Genomic DNA, 12,845 nt, shown 5'->3' with positions numbered 1-12,845 from the left:
GAGCAGGTGTGTGAGTCGAGTGGCGAATAAATTGGCCGTCTGTTGTGGTTGCAGCTTTTCGACGTTAAGCTTTCCTTGCATTGATCGACTTCGCCGGGGCCCGAAATATGGTAATATGTAGTACTAGGTTCCAGCATAAGAACATCCACCAAGCTACATGGCTGTCTCCAGATCGAAAAACGAGAAACCAAATCGATCATGTTGTGATAGACGGAAGGCATTATACATACATATGCGCCATATTAAAACACCCCCCGTGCGTCCGCCACTGACTGACACGTAGTTCAACACCCAAAACCCGCCCCGCTGGATCCGCCACTGATCCATTGTATTAACTTCTCTTCCCCAGCCACTTCCATTTAAAATTGATCATCCTCCAAATTGAGATTATCTAAATCAAAGCTCTTGCGATGTCGACAAGATATTGCATGAGCTTGGTTCTTGAAGATGAAAAATATACATATGTACCTATTCAAGTGAAGCGATGTGTCTGAATGTGCACAAATTTATAAAAGCGACCCCAGATATAGTTAATAGATGTACAAAACTGGGCTACGACTGAATTTGTACAACATTTTTGCCTACTTGTTTCTCGTTTTATTCCTCTTTTTTCGAACATGCATATGTATGTATGCACATTTTCATATAATTCTTTTACGAGTTTCTTTATGCTTCAGTGTGAACCATTATTCGGGTTTTAGGATTGTGCTACTTTTCGATATGAAATGACAACAATTACGCAGAAATTTAAAAATAAATCTATAAATTTACCTACATACATATGTAAATGTTTCCACGTGTGTAAATACATATATATATGTATATGTATGTATGTCTGTTGGCTAGTGAGTGATAATGGTAAACTTTTCATATAGCTCATACTCGTATGTACATATGTATTTACATACCTAGATACGCATAGTAAATTATGTAGATGTATATGCACATATGTACATATATACTATGTACAACATGTGCGTATTAAAAATGTAAATGTGTAGTAACTACTCGTCTGCACATAAAAAAAACCCAGTTTTTATTACCTTCTATCTCATTTCTTACATTGTTTATTTATTTAATCTTATTTCAGTGTATAAAGTGCACGAGTGTATACGCTTGTACACAAGTATGTATTATAAACATTAGACCGGGTCGGCTCGCATACATACAAGAAAATTATAATTTTTTATAAACCTTGTCGATTTGTTATTAATTTTTATACGATTTGAGGAAACTTAATTTTATGGTAAGTAAAATTTAATTGTGTAGGAAAAACCATTTAATGGGTAAAGGAGTGGTGTCGGAAAATGTTAATTATGCTTTGACATATATGAAATAAACAGATACAAAATATTTTGATATCGACAGGGCGATGACTTTTGCGCGGTCGTGTATATCGTCACCTGAAATGTAAAAAGACATTGTAAATGAAATGAAAAAAGTCGTGACTAATATTTTAAGTTTTTTTCATTAAATGATGTTGGGAGTTGTAATTCGATGAAAGCATTTTTTATTAGTTGTGACTTTTTGCATATCAGCGATGATGTTTGTTACGTCTTTTTGTATTTCAGGTGACGTTATATGCTGTTTTCAAATACAATATCTTTTTATCAAATATCGCAATTAATGATCAGCATTTTTTTATTTTGATATCTGCAGAAATATCGTTTATAAAAAGAAAAAACAGTACCGGGCCTAGGTGGCTACCTTGAGGGACACCTGAAGTAGCATCAATGACGCCACATTACCCTTTGTGATCTATCAAAGAGGTACAGGTCATGGGCGTAGCTCGAGCCCCTCCCCCCCCCTAACTTTCAAATTTTCCTTATATATATATAAAAAAAGTACCATGAAATACCAGCTTAATAGGGTCGAGCCCCCCCCCTAAATTTCATTCTGGCTACGCCGATGGTACAGGTAGAAACTTAAAAAAAGCTACTTTCGAAACGAGTAATGATATGGTTGGCCGCAACTTTCAAGCAACTTTTATTTTTCTGAGAAATTTTAAAAATTTACTGTTTAAAACGAAATAAATTTTTCGTTGAGAATTCCAATCCTCTTCATCAATTCTAATAACAGCCTAAAATCTTCGATTCAAATTACTGTAAGACTTCACCTCGATTTTGCGTTGGTTTTTCTTCTCGAATCTGCCTTCAAACGTTTAGGCGTACTCATTTCTCAAGCGTGGATTTCAATTGTTTATCTTTTTTCTTTTTTTTTTGTAAAAATATTTTTATTTTTAAGTAAAAGAGAGTCACAAAGCATTGCAGAAACAACTGCTTTTATGTATCGGCATCAAATGCCGGCTGCTGATCGTTTAGTTACTGCCGGTCATAGCGGCGGATGCTGACGCCGACCACAGCGGCAACGATAGCGAAAATAATCGGCGTGGAGCATCTGCTCGCACAGTGTGCCGGAGAGCCCAGAAAAACAAGTTGAGCTTTAAAGCATTCTTGCCAACTTGGTGCTCTTCGAACTAAATTTAGTGCTTTTCATTATTCAAAACGCGAAAATGTTTGAGTTTAGTGCTTGGTGCGTTTTTTGGTGATTTTGTTTTTAGTTTGAAGACACCAAATCTGTAAACCCTAAAAAACAGGGGGCAGAAAAATTTATAGCATTCGTAAGTTTTGTAAGCAACTTTACAAAATGAGCATATGTTCGCCAACAAAATATGTGGCAGCACTTTCAATCTTGTCAGAATTATTGTTATATCTTTTACGACTATTCAAAAAAGTAGCAGTATCCCCAAACAGTAAAATTAATATCTAACGAACCCTTTGAAAAACAAAAATGTAATCGAAATTGGGTGGGGGTTGAAGAGAAGACAACTTTTTTGACACAAAAATATTTTTTCCACAACGCGCCAGTAGATAATACGCTCAAATATGATTCATTAAAAGCGAAATCAAATTTTAAATCAAAATTCGATCGTCGAGCAAGAAACATTGATTTTTATTAATTTGAATGGGCATCCCTACAATAAATTTTTTTTTCTGCAAAATGCATTAAATACTCTAATAAAACTTCGGCGCCTTTTTCGAGAAAAAACGCGATTTTTCTTGGGTTTTAGTGCCGTTTCTAATTCAAAACTTGGCAACACTGCTTTAAAGTGTGAGTGGATTGTCGGACCGGAATGCCGCTCACATATACACACCCACCTTTTCGCATGGCTATTGCCTTAAATGGGGACAGCCGTTGGAGCGCTGAATAAGTGAATGAAAACGTACGTACGGACTGTGGCGATGAGAACGCGAATGAAGCGCAACATTATTTTAAACAGCAAAAATGAGATGTGTGTGAGCAATGCGAGAGAAAGAAAAATATAAAACAAAAACAAACAAATTAAGCACAAATATTAAAACGAAAACAAAAAGGTTAAAAATCTATTTCAAGGTTAAATTTACACAAGTGCGCTTTATGGAGTTCCGTAGAAATTGTTTTTCATTTTTCGTTTTTCGTTTTTTTTTCTCAGCGGCTCCATCTGCTTGTGCTGTTGTTCGTACTCTTTAGTCTGGCTGCTGGTGATTCAAAATATTCTGTTTTTTAGTTAAGGTTTTGTTTCTTTTATTTTAGCCTTATGTTTTTATGCTTATCTGCATATATGTAGATATGTACATATACACATGTAAATACATATGTATAGCATGTACTTTAGGGTGGTCGAAAAGTGCATGTGAAAACGTAAACTAGGAATTTTTTAAGCTCCTACCCCTAGAATTCTTTTTTTCCGAAAAAAATATACCCCTATTTTTTATTTTGAAATAAAAAAATTTTGGGAGTGCTCAAAGCGCTCAAAGTTTTCAATATATTTTATATGAGAAAAAAAACAACTTTTCGTAGAAATGGTATAGAATTTTTAGAAGTCAATATTTTCCGATCGGAAAACTCTGTTCCCTACAGGAGATTCCCAGTTTTTCATAGTAACTATAATTTATAGGCCCGCCAAAAACCCCCAAAAACCGCAAAAAATGCAATGGGGGGACCAATAAAAATCGTTAGTATAAACAATCGGGTATTACTATGGAAAATTTTGAGCGCTTTGAGCGGCCTCTAAACATTTTTTGGTTTCAAAATAAAAAAAACAGGGGTATACGTTTTTTCGGTATAGAACAATCCGAGGGGGTGAAGGCATTAAAACCCCGACTGTACTCTTTTGGACTACCCTAATGCACATATATATGCAAGACTTGGTATATTCATGACGATCATTTATAATGCAAAGTATACACGCTCCAACCGTTTGACCGACAGGGTGATGTTGGAGAACAAGTTGAAACGTGTTAACTAGCATGTGCGATTATTCGTCTTTTTTCCAAAACCGGTTTTCGAGTTATTCGAAAAATTGCAATTTGAAAAAACCGGTTCCCTATTTTGAACTGTGTGAACAGTGATTGGTGTCAAGTCATGATTAATCTGCAAGTGGGACGAGCAAACGAAGCGGTCTGGCGGTTTTACCTCTCTTATTACTTGAGCGCTAAGTATTTAATGGACATAGAAAGGAAAGCAAATTCCGCCATGGAGAATATTTAACTCCACACTGAGTATTTGATTAAAAAAGCATTGAAAAGTAGCAGCTCTCTGTTGAAAATGATTCTAAATGTGGGCGACCCCAGAAGTAGCCAAAGGTTTTTGCTGACAAATGTGGAGCTTTTAAATATTTTGCCGTTGGCGACTGCGCATCGGTTTTCAGACTAAAGGGGCTCCTAGTTATCAGCAACGCCAAGGAAGAAGGCGCGAGCGAAGAAAGGATTCAGGAAGATTCAGAAGAGCGAGCAGCCCTAGTTCAAATATTGCAAGCTCGGTGGGACGCAACATCTAAAGGCGGACTCTTTGACTCCATGTAATTCAGGGTGATAGGCACGGAAGCACGGGGAAGTAAATTACTAGTTTTCTCAATCTAACTTTTACGATACGTGAGCGACGACCTCGATAGTTAAGGTGGATTCAACGTTCTAGCGCTGAACTTTTCTTCCATGTGGTTGTTGTTGCGTTTCTCCCTCTGGAAGAAAAGTTCTGAGCTAAAACGATGAATGCGTCTTTACCCTGTGCTCAGCGCAAGCGAAAACGCAAAATATGTGAAACGGTTCGAAGCAAAAAAAAGTTGATCTAAAGTCGATCTAGTCATTAGTCATTAGTCTAGGTTCAGACGGAGTTACTTTTGTGGCGGCAACTCGTTACTTGTGGGAGAGGGGGAGACGAGGAAGGGGGAATGGCACCGAGTTGCTCGTGCTCGGGCCATACGCTTTGTGCTCTCGTTTGTCTGCGTAGTTCTAGTTGGCCGTTCACGGCTGACAACAACAATTGTGTACAAAAGAATTTCTCTGTGTGAACGCGATTGGCAACACCAAAAGAGAATTTGCCGAAAATGAGCAACAAAAGTTTCTCTGTGTGAACCTAGGCTTAGGGCACTTCTTAGTACCGAGCTACACTAACGTCGAAAAAAACGTCTTCATGAAAATATGTACATATAGAAATAATTAAATCACTGACTTCTTTCTGAATGGTGTTGCCGGTGTTGCCATTGTTTGTATCAAGTTTACAATATGCTGGAGATCTAGCAAATACCAAATTTAATTTGACATCGACTTCAACATTTTCTTATTACATACATATATATATACATAAGTATGTATGAATGTACCCTGCAGGGAAATCGCGGACTAGTGAATCAAATTTATAGTTCCGTACTAGATTTTTATCGCCAAAAACGAAGCAGTCCGATAGTAACTGTCTAAAACTAGATCTTTTCTGGCAGATTTAGAACTAGTTCGGAACTATCGAAAAGGGGATGCAGCAGGGGCTTGTTTACTTTACATAGATAAGTGTATGGCGGATTTTTCGTTCAAATGCGCTAGGATTTTGCACTTCGCAGATCCTTTTTCATAGCTTGGTAATACAAAACATGAATTTGTGTTAACGTTTTAACATCTTGGGAACACAGCTACAGCCAAAGGTATGTAAACTATCAGAAAACGGATGCAGCGGAAGGCAATTGACACTTCCTAGCACACCGCCATGTTACTGGGTATCGGGTGAGAACTAGAAATTTTCCCCACAGGGTGTGAACGCATAAAAAACACTATGCTAAAAATGAACTACATAATAGACAAAATATAAAAACAACAATAATTCGATAAAACTGAAACAATATGGATGAAGAAATAACAAAAATATACAGAAATTTGTAAACAAAATTTTGTTTATTACAGCTTTAAGTTCGTTATTGTTTTTATATTTAATGAATTTTGATCGGCACAGGAACGCTTACGTACACATGTGTACATATATATGTACAGTGGGGAGCAGAAATGAGTACACGGTGATTTTTATTAAATATTTAGAAGGTTTTTAAAGTTAAAATATTTTTGTTATTTTTTCATAAAAATATGCTTTCATGCTTTTAACGAAACTACTTAAATCAAACTTTATACAGAGCTTAGAAAAATTTAACAAATTTCCATTCAAATTTCAACTTTTTAATCCGATTTCAGCAAAAAAAAAATTTAAAAAATCAACGCAATTTTGCAGCCGCTTAAAATTTAATGGGCTACCAAACTGCGTACTCAAGTTCCAAAAAGTTCAGGTTAAAAAGTTGAGATTTTAATGAAAATTTGTTAAATTTTTCTAAATTCTGTATAAAGTTTGGCAGTTTGATTTATATGGTTTTGGTTAAAGCATGAACCATATTTTCATGAAAAATTACAAGAAATTTAACTTTAAAAACTTTGAAAATATTAAAAAAAATTAGCAGTTTACTCATTTCTGCTCCCCACTCCATGTATGTAAGTACATATGTACATATATCTATGTATGTTTGTATGGATATACAAGTAACATATGCATGTTAATACATACATCGAAAAGTATTCTATTTGTGCGAATACTTCTATGGCTGTGTGTATCTCCAGTCAAGGGCCAAACTAACGTCAGCGACGACGCGCGTTTCGTTGTTATGAAACCAATAAAGAAATTATGCGTGAAGCCAGCCGTTTACTCGGCAGTAAACAAAATTTCAAGTGGCTGCGCCAGTGGGACAGAGTGCGCAAGTGAGCTTGTGAGCTAGCGAGGCAGAGATAACTTTGGGGATATGTTCAAAGAATAGGTGAAAAGGAGGAAGCGCACGCGGACATTTGTTTGTTACAACTACGGTACACCTATGTACATATATATATACATACATACGTACATGTACATACACACGTAAATGAGGGCAGCTAATGGAGGTCATTGAACTAGAAAAACAGCAACTAAAAACAAATCAATTTCAAGGTCTTTGCAGAACGAAGCGAAGCATGGGAACTACCCAATATACTCTATATGTACCTATATATGTATGTATGTATATTTCAACAAGCAAGAAGTGATAACAAAATTTAGCTCTCTTTGTAGCTGACTGTAGTGTCAAAAAAAAAGAAACATGGGAATAAAAAAAAAATTCCAATACGATTTTCAATATTTTTTTCTCTGTTTGACATTTTAATAGCAGTCTAAAAGAGCGAATTGTCAATATCCCTTAAACCTTGTTGAATATGCCTTGGAACCATGATAACAACAAAATAATAAGGTAAAACCATTTTCTCAATTCGACCGTCGCGATTTCTAAAGCATTTTAAAATCATATAAAATGGAGAATAGAAACAAAATTTCAAAATTGTTGTTGTTTGGTATTGAGAGCGAGAATGTGCGTGTGAGTTGGTGTTTAAAATTTTAAATTTACATTGCTTGAAAACGTCAGGAATTTTAAAAGTGCCCCTCAGCGGTTCTACCTTACTATATTTTTTTCATGCTTGGAACTGCAAACCTGCGAGGCTGTAAATGTTCTTTCAGCTTTTAAGGCCAAAATTGTCATCATGACCATAGCCATTTACTAGTAAAGCACAAAATGAGTACCTCCAACGACTCATTACGCTGTCTGTTGCAAAATAACGTGCCGCCGTACTTATTTCCATTCCCATTTTATATGGAAAAATTTGGGAACTATTATTGGGAATCTCATGAAGAGAAACAGAGTTTTCCGGTAGAAAAATATTGATTTTTAAGAATTCTATATCATTTCTACGAAAAGTTTTTTTCCACATAAAATACATGGAAAACTTTGAGCGACCTCTAAATATATTTTTTATTTCAAAATAAGAAAATAAGGGTACATTTTTTGGTATAAAACAATCCTAGGGGATGAGAGAATTAAAATTCCGACTTTATTTTTTTTACATGCATTTTTGTACCACCCTGTATGTATGTAATTTAAATGTGAATGTTGGCGAGTGATCGAGTGCGTGAGTAGCTTTGTTGCTCTTTCGCGCTAAGACGTCTGGATATGTTTAAACGAAATTTGCAAAATTATAGACTGGATTAAGATATTGGAGGGAGAGTTGCCACCTTTTTCAAAATTAATTAATTAAAAAATGCATAACACATGACAATAATGTGGGTATCAAACGAAAGGGATTCCAAAACTATTTATATCGAAACTATTTTTAAGCGGGTTGCCACCTGTTAAAAAGTTAAAGTGCATTAATTAATAAGCTAAAAAACATCACAGCAATGTAGTTTTCAAACTAAAGGGGTTTAAAACCGATTTATTTCAAACATACTCTTTAAGAGGGTTGCCACCTGCTCAAAAAGTTAACAACAAGTTAAGCTAAACAGCTTAATGTTGGTACAAAACAAGAGAGGTTTCAGAAAGACTTTTATTTCAAAAATATTTCTTAAAGGGCTGCCACATGTTTAGAAAATCAAAAAAAAAATTTAGCTAACAAGTTATGTAAATTAAATATTAGGATATACATAAGTGTCAAACGACAGAGTAGTGGGAAAACTCCATTTTGAAATTATTTTTCAAGATAGTTGCCACCTCTTGAAAAAGTTAAAATAAATTTAAATAACAAGTTAGATACAAGATTTTTAAATGTTGTTGCATTCGAAAGCAGAATTCATAAATAAAAAATAACTAAAGCGTTCGCAATGTAGGGTTTGATCCCGCGAGTTCAACGCGTTTCCATTCGGATAAAGCTACCGTTAGCCTAACATGGAGAAAGGACGTGCTTACATACGTTTATTGCCAATATTTTCGGTTGCTTGTTGCTCGAAAATTCCGCGGGAATGCAACAATTCAGACACTGCAATGAATCAAGGCATCAAATCAACGACTACGCATTACCCATTCGCTTACATTGGCATGCAAGTCTTTATTCAATCGTTAATAGTCATGATACATATATACATACATATGTACATACATATATCACACAACTAGCGCTCATAGATCTATTTTTGTAACTATTTTTAAGCGAACGCACCACCGCGCCGATTTTCTTTATTGCAGTATTGACATTGTGACAACAACTGTATGCCACACAGCAGACATAACGTCAACAACAGCTATGAAATTAGCATAAAATCTGCAAAGCATCTAAATAAAAATAATAACGAGTCATGCTAATAGGAATGCAAATATACTATATACTACTATATACACTTAGATATCGCATTATTCAACGAGCAATGCGCAATAACTGGCTGTAGTCCACTTAAATAAAAATGTGTAGAAATAGAAACCGGTTGCATTGCGATGCGTTTGCAGGAGGACGTGCAGGAGGTGGATGGTGAGCTCGGACCGCAATGCAATTTCTGACATACCAACGCGACTGACGGACATACCAACGCGACTGACGGACGTACGCGCGATTGGACGCAAATACCTTCACCATTGCTGGTCGCTGGCCGCTTGCCGCCAGCTGCTTGTCACTAGTTGCTTGTCGTGCTCTTACCGTGGCCAAAAAAATTGCGACAGTATCGCCCCAGCAGCAGCAGCAGCAGCATTAAATTGCTAATATTATAAATAGAAACGCATCGAGAAATGCAAATATTTGTCGCCTTCGTCGCTGTCGACGTCGGCGGTGGCGGCTCGAATGCGATTGCGTTTGCGTTTGCATTGCTTGTGGGTGGTTTTCCAACTAAGCGCCACAAACACACACATTCGGCTCAAAAGTGCACAGTACGCGAATAACACACATAAAGAGTAAATATACATACATACATACATACATATGTTTTTATAAGAAGCGTTCAACACCCCTCGCCTACTCGCTCTCTACGCTTGGCTTGTTGTTCTTGGTTGATATACGCAATTGTATGCCCATATATACATACATAAATACTAGGGTGGTCCTTAAAACTCAAATGAACGATTTTTTTTTCAGTCTCACCCCTCAATCGGTAATACTACGTCCACAGATTTCACGTATGTATACATTTTTCCCCCGATTGGATTCGGTTAAGTCGTGTGGCGAAGGGGTCAAAGGCAGATGCCTCTATGGAGACACAAAAAATCAAAAACATTTTTTTTCATTTAATACCCAAAATCGATGCTACTGAAGCCGAAGATAACACATATAAATTTTTGGTCCCGATTGGAGTCGGTTAAGACGTTTTCATAGGGTAATTTGCACTTTGACCCCTGTCCGACGCGCGCCTTATGCGTCTCCAATCGGGGCCAAAATTATTATGTGATATCTACGACTATAGTAGCATCGACGTGGGGCTTGAGGCTTCGAAAATCTGAGGTAAAAATTTCCTCCTACATTTAAGGACCACCCTAATGTATGTTACATATGTACATATGAAAATTTATAGAATTTCTAGTGGTAATTTTTTCTGTGGGCGTGCGTGTATGTCCGTTTATGCGCATTTAATAAACTACAAATATAGTAAATGATGATTGCTGCTATGAGCTGTTATGTTGCGTTCGCATTTTGTTGCTAATTTTCATGTCAACGCTAGTTACATATGTATGTACATTGATTATACATACATACATACTTATTCGTTTATATGTACACAAATAAATGGAATTGCTGACCATATTATTGCTGCTCTGCCGTTGAATCATCAGTTCCCATAAATTCCGCACTGATGAATATTTCAGCAAGAAATGGAAAAAACCTAATTATAAATGAATGGAAGCAGCAAGCGAAAGTAAGCGGTTGACATGGAATCATCACAAGGAATATGTATACATAAATAGAATAAATTAAATAAAAATATAAAAATTTCGACCCACTCATTCTGCATTTCTCCTGGCTATGATTATAATAGCGGAAAAAACTGAAAGTGACAAAAGTATTTTTGTGTGACGGTTGACAGTAGCCTGGCGGCCTCTTATTTACATAGTGGATTCATGTAAAATATAGTAATAAATACTAAAAGTATGTACGTATGTATGTATAGGTAGACGTGGCTACGTGTGATAAAGCAACGGTCAATTTCAGCCTAAAGTGAGGGACCATTGTGTTCCAACGACATCGACATTAGATTTCTGCTTGTTGAACAAATGAATACCTGTAGGTATGGAAAGCAATGACGTTCCTCTAAAACCAGACTCTTGCGTCTCCGTGCGCGTACTACCGGCATAGTGCGTAACCGATGTGCGAGATGCGGTAATCAACGCGCAGAAAGAGAGAGAGCTTCGGTGAGGTCCCTGCGACCTATTCGGTTTAAGGGCTAATGGAAGTCTGCGCCATCAGTAATTGCAATGGCAAGTATGCTTGGAGCAAGCAGCTGGATATAAACCAGGAACCATCGCATCAATGAGTCGTGCGCTGGGCTTGTGACCCGCTACAAAAAAAAATTCTCCAGTAAAGAGATCAAAAATTCCTCGAACACGTTGAGGACCACCACACTTTGAACTAAGACTACGATTTGTAGATACCTTTATCAAAATGATGAATATAAGTATTATAGAAATAGAGGACTGACTGAAATATGTTTCGTTAACAATCGCCGCCACTCAGTACCGCTTAAGTAAGCACAGCTTCAGCGCACTTCGTACCTTTGCAGAATGGATGGTCGGGTACTGAGCTGCTAGTCGCTGCTGCAGATAAGATCGGGGCATGTTCCTGCTGAGGTACCCAGACCATACTTGAAACAAAGATGGGACAACTCGACGCCAAGTCTGAGTTAAGTATGACCGAAAAAGTTATACGGGAGTGGCGTTCTGCACAATATTTGGCTCCGTTGAAATTTGAACAGCTTAGAGAAAAAAGCAATAAACACAACGAGTACATCCTGGCAACAAAACAAAGAGTTCTCGATTATTGGTACATATGTACGTAACTCTTGGGAGTTAAAACTTTGAAGTAGTGAAGAACAAACACTACAAATAGAGTCAGATTGGAAGTTAAGCGAAGTTAAGTTACTACTTTGGGCTCGGTAGACAATTGAAAAGCAGATCGCTCTCTGGACGAACAAAAATATCTCTCTGCCCATCAGTTTTTATGACGCGGAAACATGGATGATGCAGACAAAGGTGAGAAGACTTTGATAGCCCGAACACAATGAAAACGACGAGCTATGGACCACAGCTGTCAAATTATTTTTCCACGTATTCTTATGGAGATAATGATTTAGGCGACGATTGTGGTTGTGGCCCGATTAGATCTATTTCTAATTTTCCAGCGAAAGGTAAGGTTCTTCCTCTTCTTTTATGTCAAACTCATACAAATTTAGGATGTCGCTGCCATCCACAAAGCGTTTAGATAATGAAGACAAAAAATTAGAAGCTGTGGCCCGTAGCTTGTCATTGAGTCATTTCGAGAGAACTATTCTAGGAAGGATTTATGGCCCTGTTCACATGGGCAATGGATGACGGGAGCAGAAGAAGATGGAATGACGGACGATAAGAGATCTTGAACGGAATGGAAATAGTTAAACGCATAACAATACATCGCTGGCTTGGCCATTACTTTCACCATGCCGTTCAATACAGGATTTAGTAATAACTAACTGATCTTTCTTTTATTTGAATACTAGCAATTACCCGGCGTGCTTCGCTGCGCCTTAAATGT

General features: G+C 36.9%; 2 protein-coding genes across 2 annotated transcripts in view; one reads left to right on the top strand and one right to left on the bottom strand.

The window, feature by feature from the left end:
- The window catches only part of LOC118750335 (mucin-5AC-like), a 225,203-nt gene that overhangs the window by 47,559 nt on the left and 164,799 nt on the right, over positions 1-12,845 (bottom strand). The gene's annotated exons all lie outside the window — the stretch shown is intronic.
- The window catches only part of LOC118750328 (serine-rich adhesin for platelets-like), a 134,829-nt gene that overhangs the window by 1,488 nt on the left and 120,496 nt on the right, over positions 1-12,845 (top strand). The window lies entirely within an intron of this gene.

Source organism: Rhagoletis pomonella, unplaced genomic scaffold (genome assembly GCF_013731165.1).
Source record: "Rhagoletis pomonella isolate Grant_MI unplaced genomic scaffold, Rhpom_1.0 Rhpom_scaffold_00001, whole genome shotgun sequence".
NCBI lineage: Eukaryota > Metazoa > Arthropoda > Insecta > Diptera > Tephritidae > Rhagoletis > Rhagoletis pomonella.
Note: the sequence above shows the minus strand (reverse complement) of the source record. Positions and strands in the feature narration are given on the sequence as shown.